Genomic DNA, 15,855 nt, shown 5'->3' with positions numbered 1-15,855 from the left:
TGAGCAGGGGAGGGGCAGAGAGAGGGAGACACAGAATCTGAAGCAGGCTCCAGGCGCCGAGCTGTCAGCACAGAGCCCGACATGGGGCTCAAATTCATGAACCACGAAATTGTGACCTGAGCTAAAGCTGGACGCTCAACCAACCAACTGAGCCACCCAGGTGCCCCAAGAGCTAAGGCTTTTAATGTGTGGATTGCTCTTCTGGAGTAGGGCTGTACTTATTTGTCGTTTGTAAGTCTGTTAGCTTGACTGCTGATTCCCTACTAGTTCAGTCTACAGCTAACCTGCTGATTTTGTACTTTTCCAAGTACATAGAGCTTCCGGTTAGATATTTCTACCACACCAATTATATAAATATCCACTCATGTTCATTATTATTATTTTTTAAAAAATGTTTTATTTATTTCTAGGAGAAAGAGAGCGCGCGAGCAGGGGAGGGTCAGAGAGAGAGGGAGTCACAGACTGAAACAGGCTCCAGGCTCTGAGCTGGCAGTCAGCACAGAGCCCAACGCGGGGCTCAAACCCACAAACTGCGAGATCATGACCCAAGTGAAAGTCGGACGCTTAACCAACTAAGCCACCCAGGCGCCCCTCATGTTCATTATTATTAAATATAAACAGGCAACCAGGACATATGATGAAAAACAGCAACGTGAAAACAAAAGACTATGATGAAAAAAAAATCAGTAAAACTGACCTGAGATGGAGACAGATAATTAAGGGGGGGAGGGAAGATGTTTACCTGAAACTAATATAATACTGTATGTTAATTATACCTCGATTAAAAAAAAGAAAAAAGCTAATTAGTGATAATAAAAGTGATTTGACAGGGATTTAAACTAAGTTTTTCTGGGACATCTGGGTGGCTTGGTTGGTTACACGTCTGAGTCTTGATTTCAATCAGGTCATGACCTCGTGGTTCATGGGATTGAGCCCCATGTCAGGCTCTACACTGAGCGTGGAGCCTGCTTGGCATTCTCTCTCCCCCTCTCTCTCTGCCCCTCTTCCACTTGCATGTGTGCATGTGTGTAATCACTCTCTTTCAAAATAAATAAATAAATAAACATTTAAAATTTTTTTCCAGATATTTCTGTACAGAAGGCACAATTAGAGAAAAAGAATGAACTCTTAAGATTAAAATTATGACATCCCTCCAAAGAGGTTCATTGGAAGATAATGTTGAGACTGGCTGAGAATACAGGGGAAAAAATGAGATTAAAAACATGAGAGAGAAACATAGAAAGCATAGGGAAAATGAGAGTTTCATAAAGACAGAAGTATAGAAAAGGAAATACTATAAATAAAAATTTCCAGAGATGAAAAGGACATGAGTGGTCAAACTGAAAAACAGACTAAGGACCTACTGGGTACAGAGTAGGTTACATGGTAAAAAAAAAAAAAAAAAAAAAAAGAAAAGAAAGAAAAAAAGAATAAACAAATAAATAAATAAATAAATACATAATTTTAAAAAGCATTAGCTGGACCCATCATTATGAAATTTCAAAACTTACTACATCTTCAATTTAAAATCCTATTAAAGATTCTAAAAGGTTCAAGGCAGGAAAAATGTTACCTATAAAGAAACAAGAAGCTGGTTGGCACTAAATGTGGATGACAATGGTGCACTTCTTTCAAAGGAAAGAAAAATAATTTTAGACCTAAAATTCTATAGCCAATCAAACTATTAATGGTGAGAGTAAAATAAAGATTTTTAAAGACAAAGGCAAAACTAACATTTTTAGAACAAAATTATTTTTTTTAATATTTATTTGAGATAGAGTGAGAGAGAGAGAGAGAGAGAACATGTACTCATGAGCAGGTGAGGGGAAGAGAGAGGGAGACAGAGGATCCTAAGTGGCTTGGCATTGACAGCAGAGAGCCCACTGCTGGACTTGAACTCACAAACGGTGAGATCATGACCTGAGCTGAAGTCAGAGGCTTAACTGACTGAGTCACCCCAAATTAGTTTTTAAACAACTTATTTTTAAGAAGACTTTTAAACATGAAAAACAACCAAAATTTTTGTCTAGTTAACAAATATGTACTGTGTACCTACCTCGGCATTCTCTTAGGCAGTAGAGATACAATAGTAAAATTGACAGATGCCCTGACCTCAAGAAACTTATATTCTACAAGAGGTAAGTTTCAGGTATCCTTTTAGAGAAGGTTATTTGGAGATGTAGTCCAGTATAGGCTACTATATAAAACAAGAAGTTAAAGAAGTGACAGAACAAAACTAAACAGGCAATAAAAAATCTAAGAGGTATGCCATAGCCCTAAAAAGCATTGATTCAAGTTAGAACAAGAAGTCATTGTGCTCCATGAAGAACCTCTTTTAAAAAAAAAAAAGAAATAAAAAAGATTTCAGGTAATGAATAAAATGGGAATCTACTGGAAGATAAAAGTGATACGGTGTCGTATTGATTGATAGTGTTCCACAATACCTAGTTCAATCCTTCCTCAGTGTATTTTTCAGTGTTCCCTATAATTAGGTAGGACTGTGTAATTGAATTCTGGCCAATGAAATGTGAATTTGATTTTCAGGCTAGGGTAGTTGAGAAACAGTGGATTTTCTGTTTGATCTTTTCCCCCAGTGTTAGTTAGTGGATAGATTGGATCCAATGGAGAGCTCCAAAGATCTCAGGATTGTCAGAGCCACTGCACGGGAGAAAACTTTCTCCTGATCCACAGTGGACTGTGATCTGATCAAGAAATAAACTTTTATAATGTTAAGCCACTCACCAACTGAGCTTTCAGGGTTTTATTTGTTACTGCAGCATTTCTTAATCTACCGTAACTACAAATACAGTAAAAGAGAGGGAGAGGAAGTAACAGAGAGAGAGAGAGAGAGAGGGAGAGAGAGAGAGAGAGCGAGGCACCCCCTTCTCTCAATAAGAAATAAATATACTTAGGACTCAACAAAACAAAATGAAGAACAAAGTCATGATCCCATATTAAGTCAAGCTAAATGTGGCCATCTGTCAGAGCAGAAGCCAGGCTCCTAGGAGCAAATAAATCCACGAAGAATCAAGAAAAAGGAATTGGCAGTGACAAGAAGGAAGGAAAAAGGGGGCTGGCAGCAGCTTGAGGAGGAGGCAGAGTGCAAGAAAAACTGTGCTAGGTTCACTTATTCTTAGATCCACTGGCATCGTACCAACTACCACCAGAGTCATCTGCTGGCGTTATAGTGGAATTAACCTACTTTGGATCTGGAGCGAACCTACATAATATATGAAAGTCTGAAAGTCAAGAAGCATCTGTATGTGTATACATATAGAAGATAAAGACTCTCAAGGGGACAGGTGGGGAAGGAGAAAGAAGCAGTGATAATAAATGAACCATGGCTCAGAAGGTTCAGCTTGGTGGGTCTTCCCCAAGTTTGATAATTCTCTACAACCTGCATACAAGTTTAGGGCAGTTGAGGCATCCAAGTCATCTGCATTTGGAAACACTGATGGAGCAGTAGAGTTTATCCAGCTAAGAAGAGTGCAGTATGGGACTGGGGCTATTTGTTCCTGCCCTGAAGGAGTTTACAGTCTCACCGGACACACGTAAGGTAGAGAGAGCAATAAGAAACCTGAGGCAGCACATAAAAAGGGCCAAGTGACTGGTACAGAAAATCATTACCCTTATAAGATTTAGAGGAGGGAGAGTTTTATTTTTATTTTGTTGTTGTTGCTGTTGTTTTTGTTTGTTTGTTTTGTTTGTTTGTTTGTTTGTTTGTTTTTTAGAGGAGGGAGAAAACCTAAGGGTTTAGAGAGTCAGGGCCAGTGGTGGCCTTGAGCTGCTGAGTCTTAGAGTTAGACAGAGCTTAAAAGGAAGGAGGGCCTTCCAAGTGGACAAATGGAAGGGAAGGCTGGGACTTGGGGGCCAATGGAAGAAGAGTCCAACTATGAGATGGCAAATGTAAGTTGGATCCAAATTGTATAGGTCCTCGAACAGCAGGTGCGATTTGAGATTTATTTTGTAGAAAGTAAGTAGTATCAAGATTTCACAGTAAAAGTGGTGGTACAAAACCTTAGACCATGTTTATTTTTCTCGTGTTACTTTCTGAGCCTGCATGGGTGTGAAAACACTTTCCCAAGTTAGTTTGGTTCTGGAGTGGCCGTAAAGGTCAATTAGCCTTGGTTTATTGAAAGTTAAGAATGAAAAGTTCTGCTCCAGAAGATGATACACCCACATCTGTTGTTGCCAAGATTTTTCCTTCCTTGTTACTTAATGTTACAAGTAAGGAAACCTCCCAGGAGTTTTGAGAATTAAGTAGCATCTCCCAAGGAACTTTCTTATGTCTGTTGTTATTTATGCAGCTTATTAAAGGAAAGATGTCTTTTTACAAACATTACCTTATTAATCTTTGTTGAATCCACCTCATACACACAGGAAAGACGATGGGGGCCATGAGAAGGGGATGCAGAGACCCAAGTATATCAGGAAGTCTGCCTATAGGTGTTAAATAGGTTTCTGGGACTGTGAGCATTCTGAAAACCTGGAACAGCGTTCAGCTTTTCTTTCTTTAAGAAATGGAAAAACTGTGTGTTCCCTCCCTCCCCCAACATACTTTTACTTGAGCAGAGAATATAGAAAATGTTTTTTATATCTTTAGGCACACACATAAGTAAAAATGGGACTACATAAAAGCAACACAGATAGTGGGTTAAGCATTTGTTTATAGGTTTGGTTTAGTTTGTAGAGGCCTATTCAAGTTACTTCAGGCAATGGGAATTGAATAATATATATGGCAATAATTAAAACAGGAATCTTCTCTATGCATCCAAGCCTCATAAAGACCCAAGAGAATCAGCCTCACAAAGAAAGGAACAGAGGTTGGAAAGTGATCTGAATAGTGAGTTTCCAGCCCCGCAGGGGGTTTGCAGCTCCTGTGTGTGTGTGTGTGTGTGTGCGCGCGCGCGCGCGCGCGCGCACGCACACGCGTGATTATTACGCTGTTGTTTTTTAATTTTTTATAAAAATTTTTAACATTTATTTATTATTGAGAGACAGAGCATGAGAGAGGTAGAGAGAGGGGAGACCCAGAATCTGAAGCAGGCTCCAGACTCCAAGTTGTTAGCACAGAGCCCAACACAGGGCTCTAACTCACCAACCGTGAGATCATGACCTGAGCCAAAGTCAGATGCTTAACCAACTGAGCCACACTGGCACCCCCATTATGTTGTTTTAAAAAGTAAGTTGAGGCACATTACAATTTTCAAAAGTTGATTTGTTCATGCATTGACTTGGATTGATCAGTGCCAAACTGAAGGTTGTTAGGAGCACTCCACCCACAGGGGCAAGGATTTTATATAAAATATGCGTAAACAAAGTAAATTATTGATTGGTTATAGCTTACATGGTTGCTTTGTTTAAGAAAGTCTAGTTGGCTATTTGTTATTGATTGTTCTTAAATTTCCCTTTCTTGGATTCTCGTGCACTGACTCTGGCTTAGGCTTGAGATCTCCAAACGTCATCCTAAAGAATGTATACCATTTTGCCCTCCCGTCAACAACGTGTGAGTTCCAGTTGCTCTACGACCTTGTCAACATTTGGATTTGTTACTCTTTTACATTCAGTCATTCTAGCAGGCATGCCATAGTTTCTCACTGTGATTCTAATTTGATGTCTTGATGACTATGATGTTAGTCACTTTTTCATATATTTATTGATAATTTGTCTATTTTCTTTTATGAAATGTTTATTCTTTTTGCTGAGGTTTAAAAAAAATCAGATTGCTCCTTATTTTTATTGAGGTCAACGTGTTCTTTATAAATCCTGGATACAAGTTCTTTGTCAGATATATGTTTGCTTATGATTTCTCCCAGTCTGTGGCTTGCATATTTATTTTCTGATTGGTGCTGTGATAAGCACAAAATTTTAATTTTTATGAAATCCAATTTATCAGAGTTGGTTTTTGGTTTTTTTGATGGCTGTTGCTTTGTATGTGTAAGAAATTTTTGCCAGCCTGAAGATATTCTTCCATGTTTTGCTCTGAAATTTTTATGATTTCAGGTTTTACACTTAGGTCTATCTTCTGTCTCAGATTAAATTTTGTATGTGGTGTGAGATAGGGTGTCAAAGTTCTTTTTTTCTTTTCCATATGGATATAGAATTACTCCAACACAATTTTGTTGAAAAGACATTCTTTTCTCTATTTCTTTGGTATCTTTGCCAAAAATCAAACGACCATACAGGTGTGGTCTCTTCAGTCACACTGATGTGTGTCAGTCCTGAAGCCAATCCCACAGTGTTATGATTGCTATAACTTTATAGTAAGTTTTGTAATCAAGTAGTATAAATTCCTGAAACCTTGCTCTTCTTTTTCATAATTGCTTTGTGTACCCTCAGTCTCTTGCATTTGTGTTTAATTATAGAGTCATCTTGCCAGTTTCTCCCAAAGCTTTTTTGGGGAGTTTGATTGAAATTGTGTTGAATATATAAACACATTTGGGGAGAACTGACATTTTAACAATAACGAGTCTACCAGCCTGAGCACATAGGATATTTCTCAGAAGTTTTAAGTCTTTTAAATTTCTTTCAACAATGTTTTGATGTTTTCAGAGGAAAGGCCTTACACGTCTTTTGCTAAATTTATAAACTTTTTAAAAATTGAGATTAAATTCCCAGAATATAAAACTAACCATTTCAAAGTGACATTTCAATGGTATTTAATACATTCACAATTTTGTGAAGCCACTACCTCTATTTAGTTCCAAAACATCTTCATCACTCAGAAGAAAACCCTGTGCCCATTCAATAGTTTCTATCAATTCTGCCTTCTCTCTCACCCCTGAAAACCACCAATCTTATTTCTGTCTCTACGGATTTGCCATTCTAGGTATTTCATATAAATGGAATCAAGCATTATGTGATCTTTGATGTCTAGCTTCTTTCACTTAACATAAATGTTTTTAAAGTTCATCCATGTCGTAGCCTGGGTCCATACTTCATTTCTTCCCATGGCTGAATAATAGTATATACCATATTTTGTTTATCCATTCATCCATGGATGGACACATGATATGTTTCCACCTTTTGACTATTGTAAATAGTGCGGCTATGATCATTTGTATATAAGTATGTAAGTATCTGTTTCCAATACTTTTGGGTATATAGCTAGAATGGAATTGCACAGAAAAAATTTCATGTTTAATTTTCTTTGAGAGCTGCCAAACTGTTTCCCACAATGGCTGCACTACTTCACATTCCCACCAGCAATGTACAAGGGTTCCAATTTCTCTCGTATCTTCACCAGATCTGTCTTTCAGATAATAGCCATCCTAGTGAACGTGAGATGAATGGTTTTTGAAGTGAAGTGACCATTGCCTAACCCAAGGTCATAAAAATTTACTCTTACGTTTTCTTCTATGAGTTTTACTGTTTTAGCTTTGATAGACCATACTTCGAGTAGTACTGTGTTAGAGCACTTATAATTCTGAGAACTGTAATACCTTAGTTAAAGGAATCGTGCTAATGGGGGAATTTCAGCTCCAAGGGAGTTTGGGGAGAGATTTTTTTTTTTTTAAAAGAGGCCTCCTGTATCCTTCAAATTATGTCAGTAAGGGGACTGCCAATTCACCCATGTGCACAAAGCGTCTTGCTTGGCTCCCTTGGCAGTGTGCACAGGAGTTTAGTGATTAAAAGCAGAGGTTTTGGGGGCTCCTGGGTGGCTCAGTCGGTTGAGTGTCTGACTTCAGGTCAGGGCATGATCTCGCGGTTTGTGAGTTCGAGCCCTGTATTGGGCTTTCTTTTGTCAGCTCAGAGCCCACTTTGGATCTTCTGTCTCCCTCTCTCTCTCTTCCTTTCCTCTGCTCATGGCCTCTTTCTCAAAAAGAATAAACATTAAAAAAAAAAAAAAGGCAGAGATTTTGAAGTCATAATAACCAAAGGTTCAAATTCCCAATTTTCCACTTACCTACTATGTGACTTAACACCTCAGATTTCAATTAAATAGTTAAATAGTCTCTGCCTCATAGGGTTGTTGAGAGAATTAAGTAAAATAATGTGTTAAGACACTTAGCACAATGTTCAGCTTATTGTAATCACTCAAAGGAAGTTGGCTGCTGTTATTATTATTGGCTGCCAAGTAATTGGATGATCGTGCCACATAAACAGAGGGATGGGAAAGCAACTACATATAAAATCACAGTTTCACCAATGATGGCTTAGTACTGAATTCAAACAGTATTTAACCATGTTTTAAAGCACACAATTTGGGGTAAATGTTGATTCTTTAAAAAGTCAATCTCTAGAGGGCCATAAAAGCTATTTTAATCACTACAACTAATTACAAGGAAGTATAAATCAATAAACTTTGCTAAATGGTCTAAAATATAATAAAGAAAACCATCATTAACAATCATCCAGGAAGCCACTGTCCTTAATAGAGAGATGATGTAAAAGTTGCATGAGAAGAATGAATTTTATTATTTGAAAACTCCAGGCGTTAACAATGCTTTCAGGGAAGTTCTTAATTTGCCACAGAGTCGTGGCGTTTCAGCATGATTATTTACCTTAGGTAACTTGAGTTCATTACTTCTAAATTATATGTATAGTCAGTCAGCCTGGTATGAAAATAAGTGGCCAATTGCAGCAACGTATTCTCAGCTCTTAGCATTTTTTGGATCTTTTCTCAGCTCAAAGCCAGCTATCTTTCCATTCTTCCTCCTGAAGCTACAACATGTTTCAGAGCCCACATCAAGACTGGAGTCCAGAGGCATTTAGGAAGACTTAGCTCTCTTTTAGCCCTGTGTGGTGGTTACTGGCCCAAGTCTGGGGGTCCTGGGGTTATCACCCAATCTCCCAGGTGTACCTTGCTGCCCACCAGCTAGGAGAAACAATGCCCACATGGGTTCCTGAGTCAAATTGCTCTCCACCCATTGTATCCCCAAGAAGCACTTGCTTCTTGCCACCGTATTCATTCTCAGTGGTGTGTTTTCCCAAGACTGGAATGTGCCCATGAATGCCAAGTGGACAGCAGAGACCCCTTATCAAGGATGATGTTGATGATGCTAATTGTCAGCTTCCTGTTCCTGAGATGTCTGTGCTGCTGAGCTTTGTTCCCTTTGTGGCTCTGGCTATGCACCCGGTCACAGCTTTGCTTGCATCACACAAGAACCTCTGAGGCCTTTTGGACAGTGTACCTTTCCAGCCTAGTTCCTGACCTACCCTGGGGAGCAGAACAAGTTTAGATCTAGCCCCTTTCACCATCTTCACCTATCTATATCGCAATAGGGGATATCAGAGATATTATGGACTTGTTCAGCTCTGATGATGAGGCCAAGAGATTGAGCAGGAAAAGCTTATTATAGCTGCAGGAAGAACTGGATTTGAGGCTTGACTCTGCAACTAACTAGCCTTCATATCCACTGACCTCCCTTAGCTAAATCAAAGGGCTAATTCAACATAAGAATACAAAGATGGCATAAGTATGCATTGGAGAGTTGTTACACGAAGAAGAAGTGGTGTTACTGTTGGCTCATCACTGACCTCCAAAGGGAGAGAAGGGTTTTGTAATCAGAGTTAACAGAAAATCTAAAATAATATTGTTTTACACAAGAGAGAATTTCATTTCTCTCCAATATAAAAAAAATCGCAAGTGGGAAGTCCAGAGTTAGAATGTTGGTTCGGTAATAGTAGGGGACACAGGCTTCTATTTATTATCTTTCTGTGCCCAAACAAGCATATGGCTTTTATCTTCAAAGTTCCCTCATGGCCCAAGATGGCTTCTGGGGTTCCAACCATATTATAGACATCAGGGAAGAAGGAAAGGGAAGGGAAAAGAGAAACATTGCCTACGTCAAACTCTTTTGAAGTAACCTTCCTGAAAATTCCACATATTTCTACCTACCTCTTATTTGCCAGAACATAGTCACATAGTCACATGGCCACATCTAACTGGGAGAAAGCCTGGGAAGCATAGCCTTTTATTTAGGTGTATTGCCACCAAGAATGCATACTGTTGGTTGGTAACTAACATTCGCCACATATGGTCATTTGAAACCAAATGACGTGTCAACATTCTATGAGAGTTTAAGTGAACACCATGTAGCAATCTACTTTTGAGATTGGCTTATATAAAATAAACAAGATCACTTACTCAATCAACAAACATATTTTGTGTAGAGACTACATGTGCTCAGCAGTAGAGGGATGGTAGTGAGCTGAAATGAACATCCCCTGGCCTCATCAAGTTTACAGTGCACATCTTCTTACAAAAGGAAGAGAGTACAATTACAAACTGTGGTGAGGGTTGTGTATGGGGAGTCAAAACAGGTGTTCAAACTTGAACTTTGTGCATCACCTGTGTAGAGAGACAGAGAACCTCTGTCATGGGGCCTGGGGTCAGCTGGAAGCACCCCATTAAATGATGTGGTTACACATTCTTAGCACTCTGACGATATTTCTCTCTCTGATCTTCCTCACTGCTGACCAAGGCTGTTTTTACTCTTACCCTTAAATGAAAGAGATCCTATCTGCTTGGTCATATCCCCTGTAGTGAGGAAGAATTCTCCTCTATTTTCCAAAGAGCTGAGGCTACACTCATTGCTCAATCTAAGGAAATTGGGGTGTGATGTCCCACTATCCTTGCCTATGGCAAATCGATGAGCAATTACTCAGGCATCCTGAGGATCAAAAACATCCATCTGAAATGTCTGTCCCAATAGGAAACACTTTATTGTTTGGGTCCGGATTTCTGCTGTGACTTGCTATGGCCATTTCTGATCTTATTATTTCATTTGGAATCAAAATAAAGAATTTTATTTGCATTGCCTTTACTCTTCATTAGCTAATAGTTAGCTTGACCTTGAATTTTAACATGACTATTTTAACAAAATAGTCAAAGAAAAGAGCACAGCATTTTCCTGCTGTCATTTTGTGGAGCCAAGAATTTTTGTTTGTCCTTCTGAAGAGTGACTTTATTTTTAGCCTCATGCAGAGCTTTAGATGGATGTCCTGTCTGTTTCTGCGAGGCAGCTCAGATAACCCAGTCACATCCAGTTTTAGGGACAACTTCTTTTTGTTCCAACTTAGAAACATCAAGCATTGCTAGAATAAAGAAGAGGTATCCACTCTCCTTAATGAGAAAATATATGGATTCATGACATTTCCATATCATATGTTGCATCATGACTCTTTTACTCTAAAGGTGTTCGGTTTGGGTGTATAACTTCATGGTTGCATGGAGGACTGTTAGGCTCTACTGCTTGTAAGAAATAGACGGAGTCTGATAAAATACCTCAACAAATGGAGAGACTCTGAGGTCATGAGAACTAAAACAGCAGCAATTTCCAAGTGTTTGGGGAAAGATGCACAGCTGGGCTTCGACAGAGCCTAGAGTTTAGGAGAATGGAAAGGCGCAACATACTTCCAGCAGCCTCAGCAGGAGAGGCCAGTGGTCTTCCATAAGAGCTTGGCCATGTATTCAGTTTAGAGCTATGCCAGGGTTACAACTCCAGTCTCTCAGACGTACCTGTGAAGCTCTCTAATTTCCTTTTTGGTTCAAAGTTATTTGCTAATATTTTAGCACTGATAACTCTGAGGCACTTCAAGTTGCGATTAGAAAGAAAAAGAATGATGTTTCAGGCTCCTTTACAGGCCAATTGATGCAGCTGTAAGACAAAGGCCTTAAGTTCATCTGCAAGTCTGCTAGTTACTCCAAGCCTGCCCAGTCACTGCTCTTGCCATCTGGTCCTGGAGTTTACACTGGGTTCTGCAGAAAATGACCACTGCTGTCCCCTGGTGGCGGGTCATGAAGCCAGGTCTGTGTTCTCCCAGAGAATTTTCTATCACCTCTGGCAGTATTGGCTTCAAGTACAAAGCTAAGGGTGCTGGGCTTCCATCCCCACATACAATGTAAAGCTTACATGGAGAAAATGCTCCACCATCTTAGCTGTCCAGTTACTCCCCTAAGTACAGCTGCCAGTTTCAGAAATGTGTGCCATGTCTGAAAGGCTGTGTGAGCCCCGATGCTCAGACCCAGGCCAGAACACCTCAGAGAGGGCACTCTGTCCTCTGTGGTTGGTCAGAGCATCCTTACATTATTTTCCATTAGTCATGACTGGGAACCTGTCCTCAGACTCCAGGACCTGGTTAGAGCCTTCTCTGACTGGCTTCCTAGCCTTTTTGGGCTAGAAAGAAAATCACTAATGAGTAGCCCTCCTTTGGTTTCTCTCTCTCTTTTTTTAAAGTTTATTTATTGATTTATTTGGGGGGGAGGGGCAGAGAGAATGGGAGAGAGAGAACCCCATGCAGGCTCCACATTGTCAGCGCAGAGTCTGAGGAGAGGGTTGAACTCATGAACTGTGAGATCATGATCTGAGCTGAAATCAAGAGTCGAATGCTTAACCAACTGAGCCACCCAGGCACCCCCCTCCCTGCCCCCCACCTCTGGTTTCTTAATGTGGCAGCAAAAGGTGAGAAAATCTATCTCAAGGGTAAATTGTGAATTTTACTGATAGTTCACGATAACGAAGATGGTGGTGGGAGGCAAGTGTCAAGTATCATGGTAATGTATTCTAAACCTCTTTTGAAATCTGTCAAGGGTTGCCACTGGTGAGGTACCTCTTCAGTTAAGAAGTTAAGAAGTCTTTGGCAACTTCATGGTAAGAGGTCTTCCACAGTAGATTTTTGTGTGACCCAGAAAGACCTTGGACATCCTGGCCCGAAAAGAGTTACCATTTTGTCCCTTCTGCCTCATCTGAGAGGCAGGATATTTGGCATAAAAGGATCTCGGATTTTGATTCAACATCACAGTAAGGAGGAAGGCACAATATCAACTCCATCGCCAACAATGTCAGAAGACCCAGCAGGAATACAGAAGCTTCCTTTACCCATACAAAGATCCTAACATGATGGGAAGGACTCCAGCCACTAACAATGGCCAAAGGAGGCTAACCTAGACTTTAATAATCATTTTTGAAGGAATTCCATTTTCAAAAATAATTTATTCACATATTTTATGTCAAAATAATTCTAAAAAGTATTCATTGCTATTAGTTGCCCCCAATCAAATGTGCACTTAACTACATGAACACAACTATTACTTCATAGTTTTTTTATTATAGACTTTTTTATCCACATGAATGTTAAAGAAACTACAACAGAGTTAAATACCATTTTTGATAACATGATTATATTCTTAATTACACTCAATATTAAACTGTAAAATATTTCCAGAGGAATACAATCTTCATTCATACAGCAGGCAAAGTACCAGAGAGGAAGGGGCCACGTGTAAGTCTGTCCAGTTTGTTGTGAAAAGCAGATTTGGACGGCTGATGCTGTCCCGGCTGTCAAAACGTGATCCCCACTCCTAGGACAGGTCTTGTGTTTCCACCAAGAATTGCTACTTCAAATGTGAAAGACAGTCTTGCAGAGCCGCTCTCTCCGAGTGTGTAGCACTGAGATCACTTGGGACCGTCCACGGATTTCCCACCCCGGTTGGCTAACAGCACTCCCATGCTCTGGGTTCAGTTGGCCTTGAAAAACACAAAGACTCAAACTTTGGTTCCACCAAAAGATGCGACAAGCATTGACTGCTCTGGTTGGCTCCCCCCTCCCCCCACTAATGAATGGCCGCTACAGTCTATTTTACATGGTTGTCCATGCTGCTTTGAGGTCACTTGTCCTTGGGTTCTCCTGAACCTGATTTTGTATTTGATTCCCAAGCCCTTTCAATTCGCAGTCTTTATGTGGGTCAGAAGTGCTCAGTGGCAGGCTGTATCTTATAAGAGAACAAGAGTAAGTGGTTCTGTGCACCTGGGATAAAACAAGAAATACAGAATGACAACTTCAACCCCAGATAGTCAGATAGTTTAAAAACACATCGAGTAACATTTAGTATATCCTGGGAGAAGACATTTTTAGTGCAGTTTGGATGAAATATTGAAACAGTGACTTGAAAGCATCTTCCTTTGTACCTCTATTTGCCTGCTGTCTTACTTTATGCATCTCTGCTGACACTGAGCCAAAGTAAAATTATTAGATCAGAGTGTGCTGGCTTGCTATGCCTTCTTTACAGTAACGTCATGTTTGCTAGGTTCTAGCAGCTCTGGTTTGCTTAAGACAGCCTGCGGTGAAAGGGGCAGACAGAATTTCATGCACCAGTGCCCTGCTTTGGCTTTGGGTGGATGGCCCAAGTTACATCTATTTTTCTTGTCCCGGGGTGTCAGGGCAACTGTAGAAGCATGACTGGAGTTTTTTGTGATTCAACATCAACAAAACCACTGGACTGGCTATTAGCTGTGTAATTACCACTGATAATAGAGGATGCGGATCAGGTGACCATCTCCCGGTACGAATCAGAGGAGAGCAGATGAAGTGTGGGGTGGCCCTGGCTCAGATCCTGCCACTTGCTCACAGCAAGACCACAGACAACATAATCAGCTCTCGGCATGTCAGTTTTCTCAGCTGTAGCACATGGTGAGAGTAGTGGACCTTCTCTCAATGGGTTGTTTTGGAGATTAAATAAAATAATTGACACAAAGCCTTGAGCAGACTAGGAGCACATTGTCAATCTCAATGGAGACTCTTGAAAGAACCTGGTCCTACAGGTCTGACTACAGAGGAGAGAAATGGATATGCTATTCCCTCCTTTTGTCTTTGATCTATATGAAAGGAAGACACAAAGTGGTTCCATTACAATCCCTCTATATCCTTTAAAGACCTTTTTTGTGTCATTATTTTTGTAGCAATTATTCCAGAACTGAATAACATTTAGTTACTAAACACAAATCAAAGAGGTAGACATTGTTAGTATAGGGGGGAAAATCTCAGTCTCTCCGAAAGGTGGAAGGAAGTAGTAATCAGTGATGAAGAAAACACAGACATAAGGCAAAAGTAGGTTGGTCATGCCCTTGGTGTTATATGTGGTCTTGAGCATACTTTAATAAAAGCAGCCCTTTTGTGGGAAAGGAGAGAGAGGAGGGCAGAATTCTGGTATGCAAGAGTGGTAGTCAACATTTTAGAACTGGCAGAGATTTTAATCAGGTTTGGCTACCTACATTTTATAGATGAGAATGAGCCTCAGAGATTACATGATATTACTCAAGATAACACAGGGAGGTAGTATCAAACTTAGAAGCCAGACTCCCTCCAAACAAGCCCAGTGATCCTTGGGAGACAGAGAAGTGTAACAGAGTCACATAGACCTGGATTGAATCTTGGCTCTGCCATGTGCTAGGTAAGTGGCCTCACTGAACCTCAGTGTTCCCATGTACGAATGGGATGACAATAAGATCTACCTTATAGAGCTATAATGTTCAAAAGAGACAGATAATGTGGCAAAGAATTTAGCCCAGCATCTGGCATAATCAGTGCCCAACAGATGATGATTTTTATTATTTCTGGCTTAGTCATGAGTTTCTTTATGACTACGAACAAGCCATTTCCCAGATCCACTTTCCGCTTGTGTAAAATGACTTGGGTGCTTCATCTGGCTATATGGATGACATCCATATAATGTCAAAAGGTGCTTGGAAGAAAAAGAATGTACTGATTAAATTACTGCTGATATCATGGCACTCTTCTGGTGATGCAGATTTCACACAGATCACATGGGGTATCTGTGCAGGACATGGGTCACAGAAACAACCACAGGTAAGAGAGATTATCAGGAATAATTCTGGTGTGGAAACAGTCCTAGATGCAAGGATAACACACACTACATTTTGAAATTTTTTTTTTTCAAATCATTTTCACTGTACTGTGAGCTTACAATGAAACAAATATGCAAAGTAGCCCAATGGCTAGTCTACTAGGGCTTGTTCTAGGAGGTAGTGTGAAGATAAAGAAAGAAAGCAAACTGCACTTAACACAGCTGGTAGCTGAACAAAATAGAATTCATTGCCGCAAAGGGGACTC

Source organism: Hyaena hyaena, unplaced genomic scaffold (genome assembly GCF_003009895.1).
Source record: "Hyaena hyaena isolate Hyena2069 unplaced genomic scaffold, ASM300989v1 scaffold_33, whole genome shotgun sequence".
NCBI lineage: Eukaryota > Metazoa > Chordata > Mammalia > Carnivora > Hyaenidae > Hyaena > Hyaena hyaena.
Note: the sequence above shows the minus strand (reverse complement) of the source record.